Below are 11,535 nucleotides of genomic sequence, written 5' to 3' on the forward strand. Positions count from 1 at the left end.
AGTTATGCAGCATGACTGTATAAAATGAAGACCTTTGAGATCTTGCTTTCTGTATCTAGAGTATCACAGGTAAGATCTCTAACCAATAATTCTTATTAATAACTTGTATCATCTCAATTTGTATTAGACAACAAAATAAATTATTTTGATTCTAATAATATATGGGAATGAAAACCCAACATGATAGTACTTGAGAGAGTCTTCCATTAGAACTAGGATCTGGGAGATTTTATTTTTATATATACAGGCACACACTTAATCGTAACACAGGTACACACTAGTGTTAATTTCATCTTTTGACTTAAGTAAGACCTTTTCAAAGATCAGGTTTCTAATGTGCCTCTCACTGGTATTTGTTTTTGTTTTTAAAGTGTCAGAGACAATCCATGGAAACAGTCTCTGCTAGAAATTTAGTTTCCTTGGTATGATCATGTTCCCTACCTACTTGGATAGCTAGGTGGAAGTGAGAGAGGCAGCTCTGTATTTGCCATTTTTCATTTTTTAGAGAAAGAACAGGAAGGAAATCCTAGCTCAGTCCTCTCCTTGGAGTCATTTTAGACCAGCACTGTCCAGTAAAATACATTGCAAGTCACAAATACAAGCTACATGTGTAGTTTTAAGGTGATTTTTTTGTGTGTTTTGTTTGTTTGTAGCCACATCAAAAAGGTAAAAAGAAACAGGCAAAATTACTTTAAATTATATTTTATTTAATCTAATATTTCTAAAATATTACTATTTTACCATGTACTTAGTACAGGAATTTATGAGTTGTTTTACCTTTTTCGTACTAAGTGTGTATTTTACATCTATAGAACGTTTCGTATTGGATTAGCAACATTTCAAGTGTCCCATAGCTACATGTCAGTGAGGGTCTGGACCAGGAACGGGCTCCTGTACTGGCACCACCCATGCAGACGTCTGCCAGGTAACCCTGTCAGCCCCTCCACCACCAACTCCCATCTTAGAGTTTCCAAATTTAGCAGAAGACAAAAAAAAAAAAAAAGAAAAAAGAAAGAAAAAAAAATACTCAGGATGCCCAGCTTAATTTGAATTTAAAATAGATAACAAATAATTTAGTGTAATTATGGACCGTGCTATATTTGGGATATACTTAAAAATATTGATCTGAAAAGCAAATTTAACTGGATGTCCTATAATTTATCTGGCAATCCTGCCCTGGCTTAACTGAGGAGAAGACACCAGGCTGCCTGGAAACTTGCAGGACTAGAGGATAGAGAATCTCTTCCTCTGGGGAGGATTTTTAAAACCCTCTGGAAGGCCGTATGCAAGCCAGGAACTATCTGTAGCCTGTTTCTTCCTAATTCTCTAAGATTTGAAGAGACAGGGGCTCAGTCCTTATATATTTAAATAATTTTACATCCAAATTATTCCACTAAGCTGTAATGTTTATTAAATTCTATGAAGTGTATGATTCCTTACTTGAGCTTATAAAATAGAACCCGTCTAACAGACATTACTAGTATCAAACTTTATAAGAAACACTTTATCCGAGGCTATAATCTCAGCAGTTTTCAGGGTCCTGGCTATTTCTGGTGCTTTTCTTATCACTGGTTACCACCACAGCTGTCATTTCACTCTCAAGTTGGCAAGCATTAATTCAGAATATTCAGTTGCTTAATGCCAAGATAAGGCTTACTTTACGTGTGATTCTCTGCTCTGGAGTTGACCTTGATCCTGGCCCAGGCAACAGCCAGTCAATTCTCACACTGTTATCACCTACCCCTAAGGGCAGCTTTTACAGAGGACTACCTTTCCATTCATACTCTTTAATGTTTTTTAATGCTCAAATTCAGTGACATTTTGGAAGCAGCTAACAACTTTTCTAATAGTTGCTCTACCTTTCTAAAGCGGTAGAAAAGAGGCCATTCAGTAATTCGTGTTCTCTGACAGTAATTACACCAGCTCCACAGTCCTTCTCAGGGCAGCCTTGTCGTCCAAAATCAATGACCAGGTGACAGCTCTGCTTGGTTATCAGCTAGGCAGGGAGGGCCACTGCCAGCCACCCTGGCAGGTTAGAGGTTGGGGTTAAGCCATGGTGCATTCCAAATCCATTCACGCTTAGGAGAATGTACCCAAAAGTGTGGATATGTTTATAATTACTGCATTTCCTTCAGAGAACAAGAATGACAGGTAAGTACAGGTTGGTTCTTTTTGTGTTTTTGTTTGGCAATGATCCAATGACTATTTTTAAATAGGAAATTTAAGTATCTGAAAGTATTCCCTTTCCCCCAGTCACCCAAAAGAGCTCAGATATAGCCTACATTACGTAATATTTTTCTTCCTCACTCTAAGAAGGAGTTGCACTTGATGGGGGCGTGTTGGGAGAAGACAACTTACTGTCATTTGAAAGCCGTGAACATCACACATTTCCATGTCTAGAAATATCCTAGCTTTATGTAAGACTCTTAACTTTGCCTAACTTCTCATGTCTGAGGTAGGAATTACTTTGTCAGATTAACATCTGCATCTAGATAAGGTACTCAGCCTTCTGACAGCAGTGAGTAAATTAACGAATTGTGTTTAGGTTTTCTCTTTTATTCTCAAGACTTCCTTTTAAGTTTCAAGACTTTAAAGACTTTTACCTTATTTTTTAAAATTACGATTTAAAGCTACAAAATACCTTAAATATTGGAGCTCCTGTGGTCGTGCAGTGGGTTAAGGGTCTGGTGTTGTCTCCATGTCAGTATGGGTTTGATTCCCCAGCCTGGCACTGGGTTAAGGATCTGGTGTTGCTGCCGCTGTGACATAGGTTGCAGCTGTAGCTCAGATTTGATCCCTGGCCTGGGAACTTCCATATGCCACAGGTGCGGCCAAAAAGGGGAAAAAAAAAAAACAAACAAAACACCTTAACTCTTACCTATTACCAAGTCATATTTAGATGAGCTTCAGAGGGTCTGTGAATATCCCAAGTTAAAAATCAAATTTTGTCTGTATATGTTTTTTGTTGGGAAGAATGTACATATTTTTCATTATATTCTTGAATTTTGTAACAAAAAAAATGGTTAACAGACACTGATCTGGACTAATGTTATCATTTACTGATAAGCTGAGTTTAAGTTACTTGCTTTCATTCATTTGAAACTTAATACTCATTAAAACTCAAGTTTATTTCTAAAAGAAAGTACTTATTTTAGAAGGAAAAAGCTTTAACTTGAATTAAACTTGAGAAATACCAGCCTACATGAGAGCAGTTAACTTGCTAATAGTTTCTTCTGTTCTACTCTTTGATTGCAATCTTTACCATTTGTTACATGAAGATGACTCCTTAATGAAGTATGAGACTGTGGTAAATTCTTGAAGATGGATTTTAAAAAATGAATTATCTAGTACCATTTAAATTCTGCTTTTCTCTTTCAAACCCTTCAAAACAAAGATAAAGCTCAAGAAAATAGGTGAATAATGTTATTGTTATTTTCAGGGTATTAAAAAAATGCGGTTAATTGCCTAAATAAACATCACACTAACCATTGTTGGGCCTTGTGGTTCTGACCCCTAGTTAAAGAAATTCTGCAGTGAACTGAACTGTATGCTTCAAGTTGTTTTCCAGTGATAGTGTATTTTCAGTTATAGTGTATTTTAAGGTTATTCTTTTTATTGTAAGATGCTTTTAATATTATAGTCATACTTTAGAAATGGTAAGTAAGCAAGTGCTATATTAACTAAGGACACTGATAGGTCTTTCTCAAAATAAAGGAAATAGCATTTTCTTTTTCTTTTCTTTTACTGGTACTGGCTAGTGAAGTCTGCCTAACTCAAGATTTAATGAATTTATTCCACTAATTGAATAAAAAGAAATTTGAGGGGTGATACACAGAAAGCGATTATTTCCCAAGAGGAATAGAAAAAATGTAAGACAATTTAAGATATTACCTGTATTTTCAATTTAAATTTAATTATACTTTAAAGATTCTAAAATTTGTAGCCTAAAGCTCATTATAGAAAAATGGCATTGATTTCCAAAATACATTGGCTTTGTTTTGTTTTGTTTTTTCCTTTGAGCATTATTATTCAAGGTGATTATCACTTATGCTCCATGCCTTTACAGCAGGTAACTTTTTTTAAATTTAATTTTATTGAAATACAGTTGTTTTACGTTGTATTAATTTCTGCTGTACAACAAAGCGATTTAGCCATACATGTACGTACGCATAACCATTCCCACATAGGTTGTCACAGAACATTGAATAGATTTCCCTGTGCTCTACAGCAGGTCCCCATTGACCATACATTCCAGAGACAACAGTGTGTGTTTGTTGATCCCAAACCCAAAATCCATCCCTCCCCCTCCACATGTGCCCTTTGGTCACCGTAAGTTTGTTTTCAAAGTCTGTGAGTCTGTTTCTGTTTTGTAAATAAGTTCATTTGTATCATTTTTTTGGATTTCTCCAATAAGTGGTACCATATGATGTTTGTCTTTCTTTGACTTCACTTGGTATGATAAGCTCTAGGTCCAACCATGCTTCTGCAAATGTCATTATTTCATTCTTTTTTATGGATGAGTACTACTCCATGGTGTATATGTGCCCAGTATTTATCCATTCCTCTGTTGATGGACCATTTAGGTTGCTTCCTTATTTGGCTGCTGTAAATAGTGCTGTGATGAACATTGGGGTTTGTGTATGTTTTTGAATTATGGTTTTCTCTGGATATATGCCCAGGAGTGGGATTTCTAGATCATATGGTGGCTCTATTTTTAGTTTTTTGAGGAACCTCCATACTGCTTTCTGTAGTGGTTGTGCCAATTTACATTCCCACCAACAGTGAAGGAGGGTTCTCTTTTCGCCACACCCTCTCTAGCATGTATTGATTGTAGACTTCTTAATGATGGCCATTCTGACTGGTGTGAGGTGACATTTTGCATTTCTCTAATAATTGGAGATGCTGAGCATCTTTTCATGTGTTTTTTGGCCACCTGTATGCCTTCTTTGGAGAAGAGTCTATTCACATCTTCTACCCATTTTTTGATGGGCACATGGGTTGTTTGGGGTTTTTTTGTTTTTTGCTTTTATATTGGGCTGCATAAGTTGTTTGTACATTTGGAGATTAATCCCTCGTCGATTGCTTCATTATAGCAGGTAACCTTTTGAGTGAGCCAGAATTTGGTTTTTATGCAGGAAGAACAGTTTGTGAATCACTAGGCCACCTGTGTTACTTTCCATAGGTAATTACTACCTCCCCCATCTTCCCTTCCAGACAGTATTGCCCCCCGCTCTCCACCTACCAAGGAGCCCTCTGGCCTCCCTTTTTGGGCCACAGTGTTGCCTGTGTTGTGTGCTAGAGCAATGGGGACATCACATAAGCTCATTTCAGTGAGAGAAGCCAGACACAGCATTATGATCACGAGAGTCACCCATGTTACTGAGTGTAGCTGCTGATCACCCTTGTGGCTCTGTAATGTTTGTCATATGGACGTACCACAAGATTTGCATTTTTCTGGGGCTGCCACATCTGCCCTATGAAGGGTAGAAAGATGGGAAGTTGTAAGCTTCACAGTGAGTCTGGGCTTGAGCCAGTGTGGCAGCAGTGAGGATGACGAGAAGTGGGCCTAATAGGGATTTGAGTGTTAGAGTTGATAGGACACAGGGCTGTGTTAGAAGAGGCAACAAGAAATACAGTGACCAAGGGAATCTCACCAGTTTCTGACTTGGGTAGAAGTGGATGGTGGTCCCTTTATTAAGTCGTTACACTGGAGAAGAATGTATTGTTGTTTGAGTTCTAGTGATGGAGGGGGATGGTCAATTCAGTATCCAAAATATATGAAGTACTGTGCATAGGTCTGCTTTATACATCTGAATACCTGCTGATCAACCAAGTGAATGTATGACTTGACATTCATTCATAACAGGGCGCTTCTAAATATGGACAGTTGTAAATCTTGTCTTTTATCACCTCTTAAGTCTCATCAAATACTTTTTAAAAATTTTTGCAGGAATGATTTTGTCACGTCTTATTTTTTTCATACACACAAAATCCCTCCCAATGTAGTGCTATTTCCTATGCAAGCAGAGGTGCACTTTCCCACATACGTGGTATCAAAGGCACCATAATGCCTGTATGCTTTAAAAGTTGTGTTTCTGTCATTATGGTCTTTCCTTTAATTAACACAATAACCACACCTTAGAGTGAGTTAAATTACATGAAATGATTAACCTAGTTACTTGGCAGGATTTAAAGTGACCGAAATAAATGTTTATTAAATTTGGGGAGGGGAAAGGAAAGAGGATAAGAGCAAGGTACAACCTACACCCTGAGCACAAGCCATGGCAGGTGCTGCAGGAGGACATGGGGGCGGGGTCAGGGCAGGACTAGTGGAATTCGGAGTTAGGGTGAAAGTTGTGAGCAAGGAACTGTGCCAGGTGGTGGTGCTGCCTGTGCTGCCTGGGACCCACTGTGCCCTTGGGAGATTTTATGGGTGGGGGAATAACAGGTATAGCACTGAGTAAAACAAATACTAGGGTTCAGTGGAATCCCAAGTAGACTTGGCTATTTACCTCCAATCAGTTATGATTCAGTGTATATTTAGACCACATAGTTTTAACTAAAATCAAGATAGTTTATTATGTCCATAAAAAAAAAAAAACCCTGAGCAATCATGATCAAAATTTTTAGTAATAGAGTTTTACTTAGCTTTGGGCTCTATCTCTTGTTAGATGGTACAGTTTTCAGAATTAAAATTTCATTTCATTTCATGGTTTTTGTTTTTGTTTTGTTTTGTTTTGTTTTCCAAATTTTGCCTGTAATTGACATTGACATAGTAAAACCAAACCAGTCCTTTCAGAAGCTACTGAAGTTAATTAGTTTATTTAAGATACACTTGTGAAATATATATCACATTTGTAATGGTATTCTAGCTGAAGGTGGTGATGCAAAGAAGTATTTCTGTCTTTTGTTCCTAGCACTGTATCGGGGAAATTAAGAAAGTGCAGAAACACTGTGTTGATGCAAATTAAAACAAAATTAACTGCTTGAGCGGTGTTGAAGAAGCACTGAGTCCCAGGGAAGGAGATGATGGGCTGTGATATCAGAGAAGAAACAACAGAGGTGTTAGAATTCAGTCTGGGTCTTGGGAGAGTAGCATTTGAGTAGGTAGGGCTGGAGCAGTGCAGGTGAGGGGAACACCAGAGGACCAGGAAACTCGAAATGCAGAAATGTGGGGGTGCTGGGGAGTGGCCAGCAGGAAGTCCAGGCTGGGTGTGGAGAAGAGAAATGTCACTGGAGTTTTACCACCTTGCAAGAAGCTTTGAATTGCTCAGTAAGTCAGCAGAAAGTAAAGCACAGCTTATTGATTTTTAGATTAACTGTAAGTATAGTTTCACTTGTCATTATGTGGTAATTATTTAGCTTTTCCTTGTTACACATGATAATTATTCAAATTTTCATCTCTTTGGAAACCTGTATGAAATTACCTGAAGGAACAAAGCGATTGTGCTTTTTAAGGTGCTGAGAGTCTTCCCCTGAGATCTGTGGTTGGCTTCAGTGGATCTGGATCTCTCTGAAATTCAAACTTTAGATATCTTTCTCATCTAGAGGAAGACTCACTGACTTCACCCGAGTCTGAAGGGTCTGACAACCCAAAAGACGTTAATAACACAGCTCTTGCTCTCCTGACTTAGAATATTTTTAATCGAACATATGTGACTTTTGTCTCCCACATCATTAATTTTTTCTTCACTGGTAGATCTTTTCCATCAATGTACAAATAATGCTGTTTTTTTCTACCATACTAAAAAAAAGTTCTTGCTCCCAGCTTTGCTTTCAGCCACAAGCCAGTGTCTTCCCATGTATAGCTCACCTCTCCTTAAGAGGTGACTGTGCTTTGGGCATTCATGGCTTCTGCCACCCAGCAGAATCGCCCATCTTGCTGTCCCTGTGGGGGTGGTGTCTCCCTCCTCGTGTCCCAGGCTGGCCGTGGCATGGGTGGCTGTGTCTCTCTGGCTCTCAGGCACTGCCCTTGGCTAGCTTCCTTCTCACCTCTCTGCCTTCTACTCTGTCTTCTTTGTTAAGTCCTTCTCTCTTCTCCAACCTCTAAACTGGGAATGCACCAGCATCTGGGATTTGGGCCTCTTTTCTCTTTGCATTTACTGCCCTGGTGACCTCATCTAGTCCCCTGCCAGTAGGTGACCACCTGCTTGCTGATGAGCAGAAGCTGTTGTCAGTTCTCAGAAAGTAATGTAGTCAACCAGCCTCCCCGTCTTCCCCACCAACGCTTCCTCCTGAATTTTCCCTGTGGATGAGCCTTGCTATCAGCCTTGATTCCTAGCTTTCTTTTATCCCATGTCTTATAATTCCCCACGTCTCTGTCACCATACTCTCCTGTCTGTACCCTTAAAAATTATCCAAAATCCAGTCACAGAGACCATTTACACTGCTGCAGCTCCAATCCCAAGTCCCCTTTGCATCTATCCTGTATTATTGCAAAAGCCTCCAGTGAGGGGTCTTCCTGTTTCTGCCTGTGATTTAATTCCATCTGTTCTTAATTCTGCATATAGAGCGATTATATCAAAATAGAAGTCATACTGTATCACCTTCTGGATGAACATCTTCCGCTGACTTCTCATCTCAATCGGGATAAAAGCTAAAGCCCAAGAAATGGCCCACCGTATTCATCCCCTGGACGCTCTTCCTGCCCTGGGCTACTCTCCCCTCACTCCCTCTAGATGTGTACTGATAGATACTGGCTCTTTGCTATTCTTGCATTGTGTAGGCAAGTTCTTGCTTCCCAGGTTCCTGCTGTTCTCTCTGCCTGCACAACTCTTTTCCTGTTACCTGTGCAGCTCCTTCCCTCCTCAGCTTGGTCCTTCACTCAGGTGTCAGCTTAGGCTTTCTGGAGTCACTGAATCTAATACTGCAGCTCTCCCCACTCCATCCCAGTTCTTCTTTCTCCTTCTTTCCTGTGAGCCCTGTTACCATCTCCCATCGCATGCATTTCACTCTTCTGTTTATTTTCTGCTGTCTTCCACTAGAATGTAAAGGCAAGGGTTCTGTTTGCCTTGTTCACTGCTCTGTACTCAGCACATAGAAGTGGAGCAGCTGGTTCTTGTTATACACTCAGTGAATATTTGCTGAATGAACGAGTCAGCTTAAAAAATAGTCCCCAGATTAAAAGTAGTTCAGAGATTCTCAGAACCCTTGGATCACTTAATAAACACTCAAATATTTCAATAAACAACCTACATGGAACTAAAAGACTAGAAATATGACTGTATATACTGATATTATAGCACATGTAGAACTTGCTTCTTTGAGGAAATGCTTGGTTTTGACCATTTACTCAATTTTTTTTTTATGTCTTTTTTGGGCCTTTCCCATGGCATATGGAAGTTCCCAGGCTGGGGATTGATTTGGTGCACAGCCACAGCAACACCAGATCCGAGCTGCATCTGCGACCTACACTGCAGCTCACGGCAATGCGAGGTCCTAAACCCACTGAGCGAGGCCAGGGATCCAACCCACGTCCTCATGGATGCTAGTCAGGTTCATTACCACTGAGCCATGATGGGTACTCCTTTAAAATTTTATAAGTATAGAATACTGAAAAATTATACTCGAAATCATGTATGATCATTATTTGAGTGGTTATAATATGAATTTTTTAAAGAATCTTTTTTGTCATTAAAAGTGTTGGTCACTTAGTACAGTAGTAAAAATTTTCTTTGTTGTTTTTAAAACTTCTAATTTTGAAATAATTTAGATTTACAGAAGAGTTACAAAGATGATACATACTCTCCCCTTCACAATCCTTGTTTTGTAAGTTTATAAGCCTCAAAAAGCATAACATGGATACTAAGTCAGCCTCCTAATAATAGCTCTTTTGTGGTCATTGCTTTTTCTAATAATTTTTTTTACTGTACCTGCAGCATATCGAAGTTCCCAGGCCAGGGATCAAATCCAGGCCACAGCTGTGGCAACACCAGATCCTTAACCCACTACACCACAGTGGGAACTCCTCTAACTGTTTTTGGTAACCACCCTAAAACCATGAAATAACTTTTCAAATTTCTGTATTTATTTACTGTCATGACTACATGCATAACTATTTAAATAACTGTAGTCACTATGTGCATTTCATTTTGTTTCTAAATTATGTTACCTGTTTTTACTTGTTTCATTAGAGTCTCCACCACTGTCTTTTTAAATGACTAATCGTAGACCACATTGCTGATGTACAGTGTTAATAAACTCTTCTCCTCCTGTTGGAGTTTGCTGTCCAGTACAATAGCAGTAAGAATGGAAAAGAAAATACAAGTGTAAACAGAAGGATTTACCTTCCTGTAAGTGTAGGATAAAAAGGATGGAAAGTAAATATTTGTCCAAGATTGCTCTGAAGTATTATCCTCAGTGGCTGTAGAGAATAGGGATCCAAGGAAGAAACCAGGATCGGGAAGAGGACTTTGTGGTGGAAGGAGGGGTCCTCTTGAAATGCTGAGTTTAGTTTAAGAGGAAGCCTCCCTGGGCGGACACCAGCCTGTATCCTGACAATTGGGTTGATCACAGGGACCTGGGACTACCGCTCATCCCCACCCCACTCAGCACCCTCGTGACGAAAGTGTTGGGCCGATAGTTACAGGGTCTCTCCCAACCTTGGGACAGTTGCTGTGTCTTTTGTTTCATTTGAACTCTGTTACTATTTCTTCTGGCTGTTTTCTAGCAACCTTTTATAAAGACTTTGGTTTCCTAAAAATGAAGAGAGGCTAAAATGCCCAGTCCTGCATTAATGGGATATTAAACTTTCCTTAATACTGAGACACTTGACGTAGGACATACAGAGCTGCCTTTTCGTTTTCTCTTTCTCCGCCAGAAGCAATTTCTTATAGACCAAAATTTAGAACAAAGAAGATTGGATTTAAGGCCAAACTTTGAAAAAGCATTTTGGAATTTTCTTTAATACACACTTTTGGGGTTGTTACTGTTACTAGCTACCAGAAATCCCAGTAAATCGTTTGGGAAAAAAACACGATGCAATACAAATAACAATAACATCATATCAGTATACACATTAAGTAAATGTGATAAATATAATCTAGGGGAGGCAATATCCTAAAGAAAAAAGAGAAGGCTTTGGAATTAGTTTGTGTTCAGTTACCACTTTTACTGCTCTACTAGCTGTGTAACTTTAGGCAAATTAAAATGAAAAGCTTGAATTTAGAGGATGATTTACTTTCTTTCTATGTAAAATTGGAACAGTAATGCTGAGATGGCAGAGTTATCATAAAGATTAGAGAATGTAAAGTACTAAATACACAGCCTGATGTTCGGTGAACACTAACCTTTATCAGTTATAATTAATACTTATTGTTATCATAATATATACTTAGTTAATACTTTTTCAAAAGCTTGCCTCTGTTCAATACTTACTTTATATTCCTGTCCTATAATTAGGAGTGAGTGTGTGTGTGTGTGTGTGTGTGTGTGTGTGAGAGAGAGAGAGAGAGAGAGAGAGAAAGGGAGAGGGACACCGTGGAAGTTTTAACTTTTTGGCAGCTTAAATAATTTGGCAAAACTAAAAAATTATTT

The 11,535-nt window shown here is 38.8% G+C and overlaps 1 protein-coding gene and 1 long non-coding RNA gene across 2 annotated transcripts in view; both read left to right on the plus strand.

The window, feature by feature from the left end:
- The window catches only part of ZEB1 (zinc finger E-box binding homeobox 1), a 203,026-nt gene that overhangs the window by 68,492 nt on the left and 122,999 nt on the right, over window positions 1-11,535 (plus strand).
- Window positions 1-11,535, plus strand: part of LOC110255584 — a 90,535-nt gene that overhangs the window by 67,126 nt on the left and 11,874 nt on the right. The gene's annotated exons all lie outside the window — the stretch shown is intronic.

The sequence above is a fragment of the Sus scrofa genome, chromosome 10, assembly GCF_000003025.6.
Source record: "Sus scrofa isolate TJ Tabasco breed Duroc chromosome 10, Sscrofa11.1, whole genome shotgun sequence".
Lineage (NCBI taxonomy): Eukaryota > Metazoa > Chordata > Mammalia > Artiodactyla > Suidae > Sus > Sus scrofa.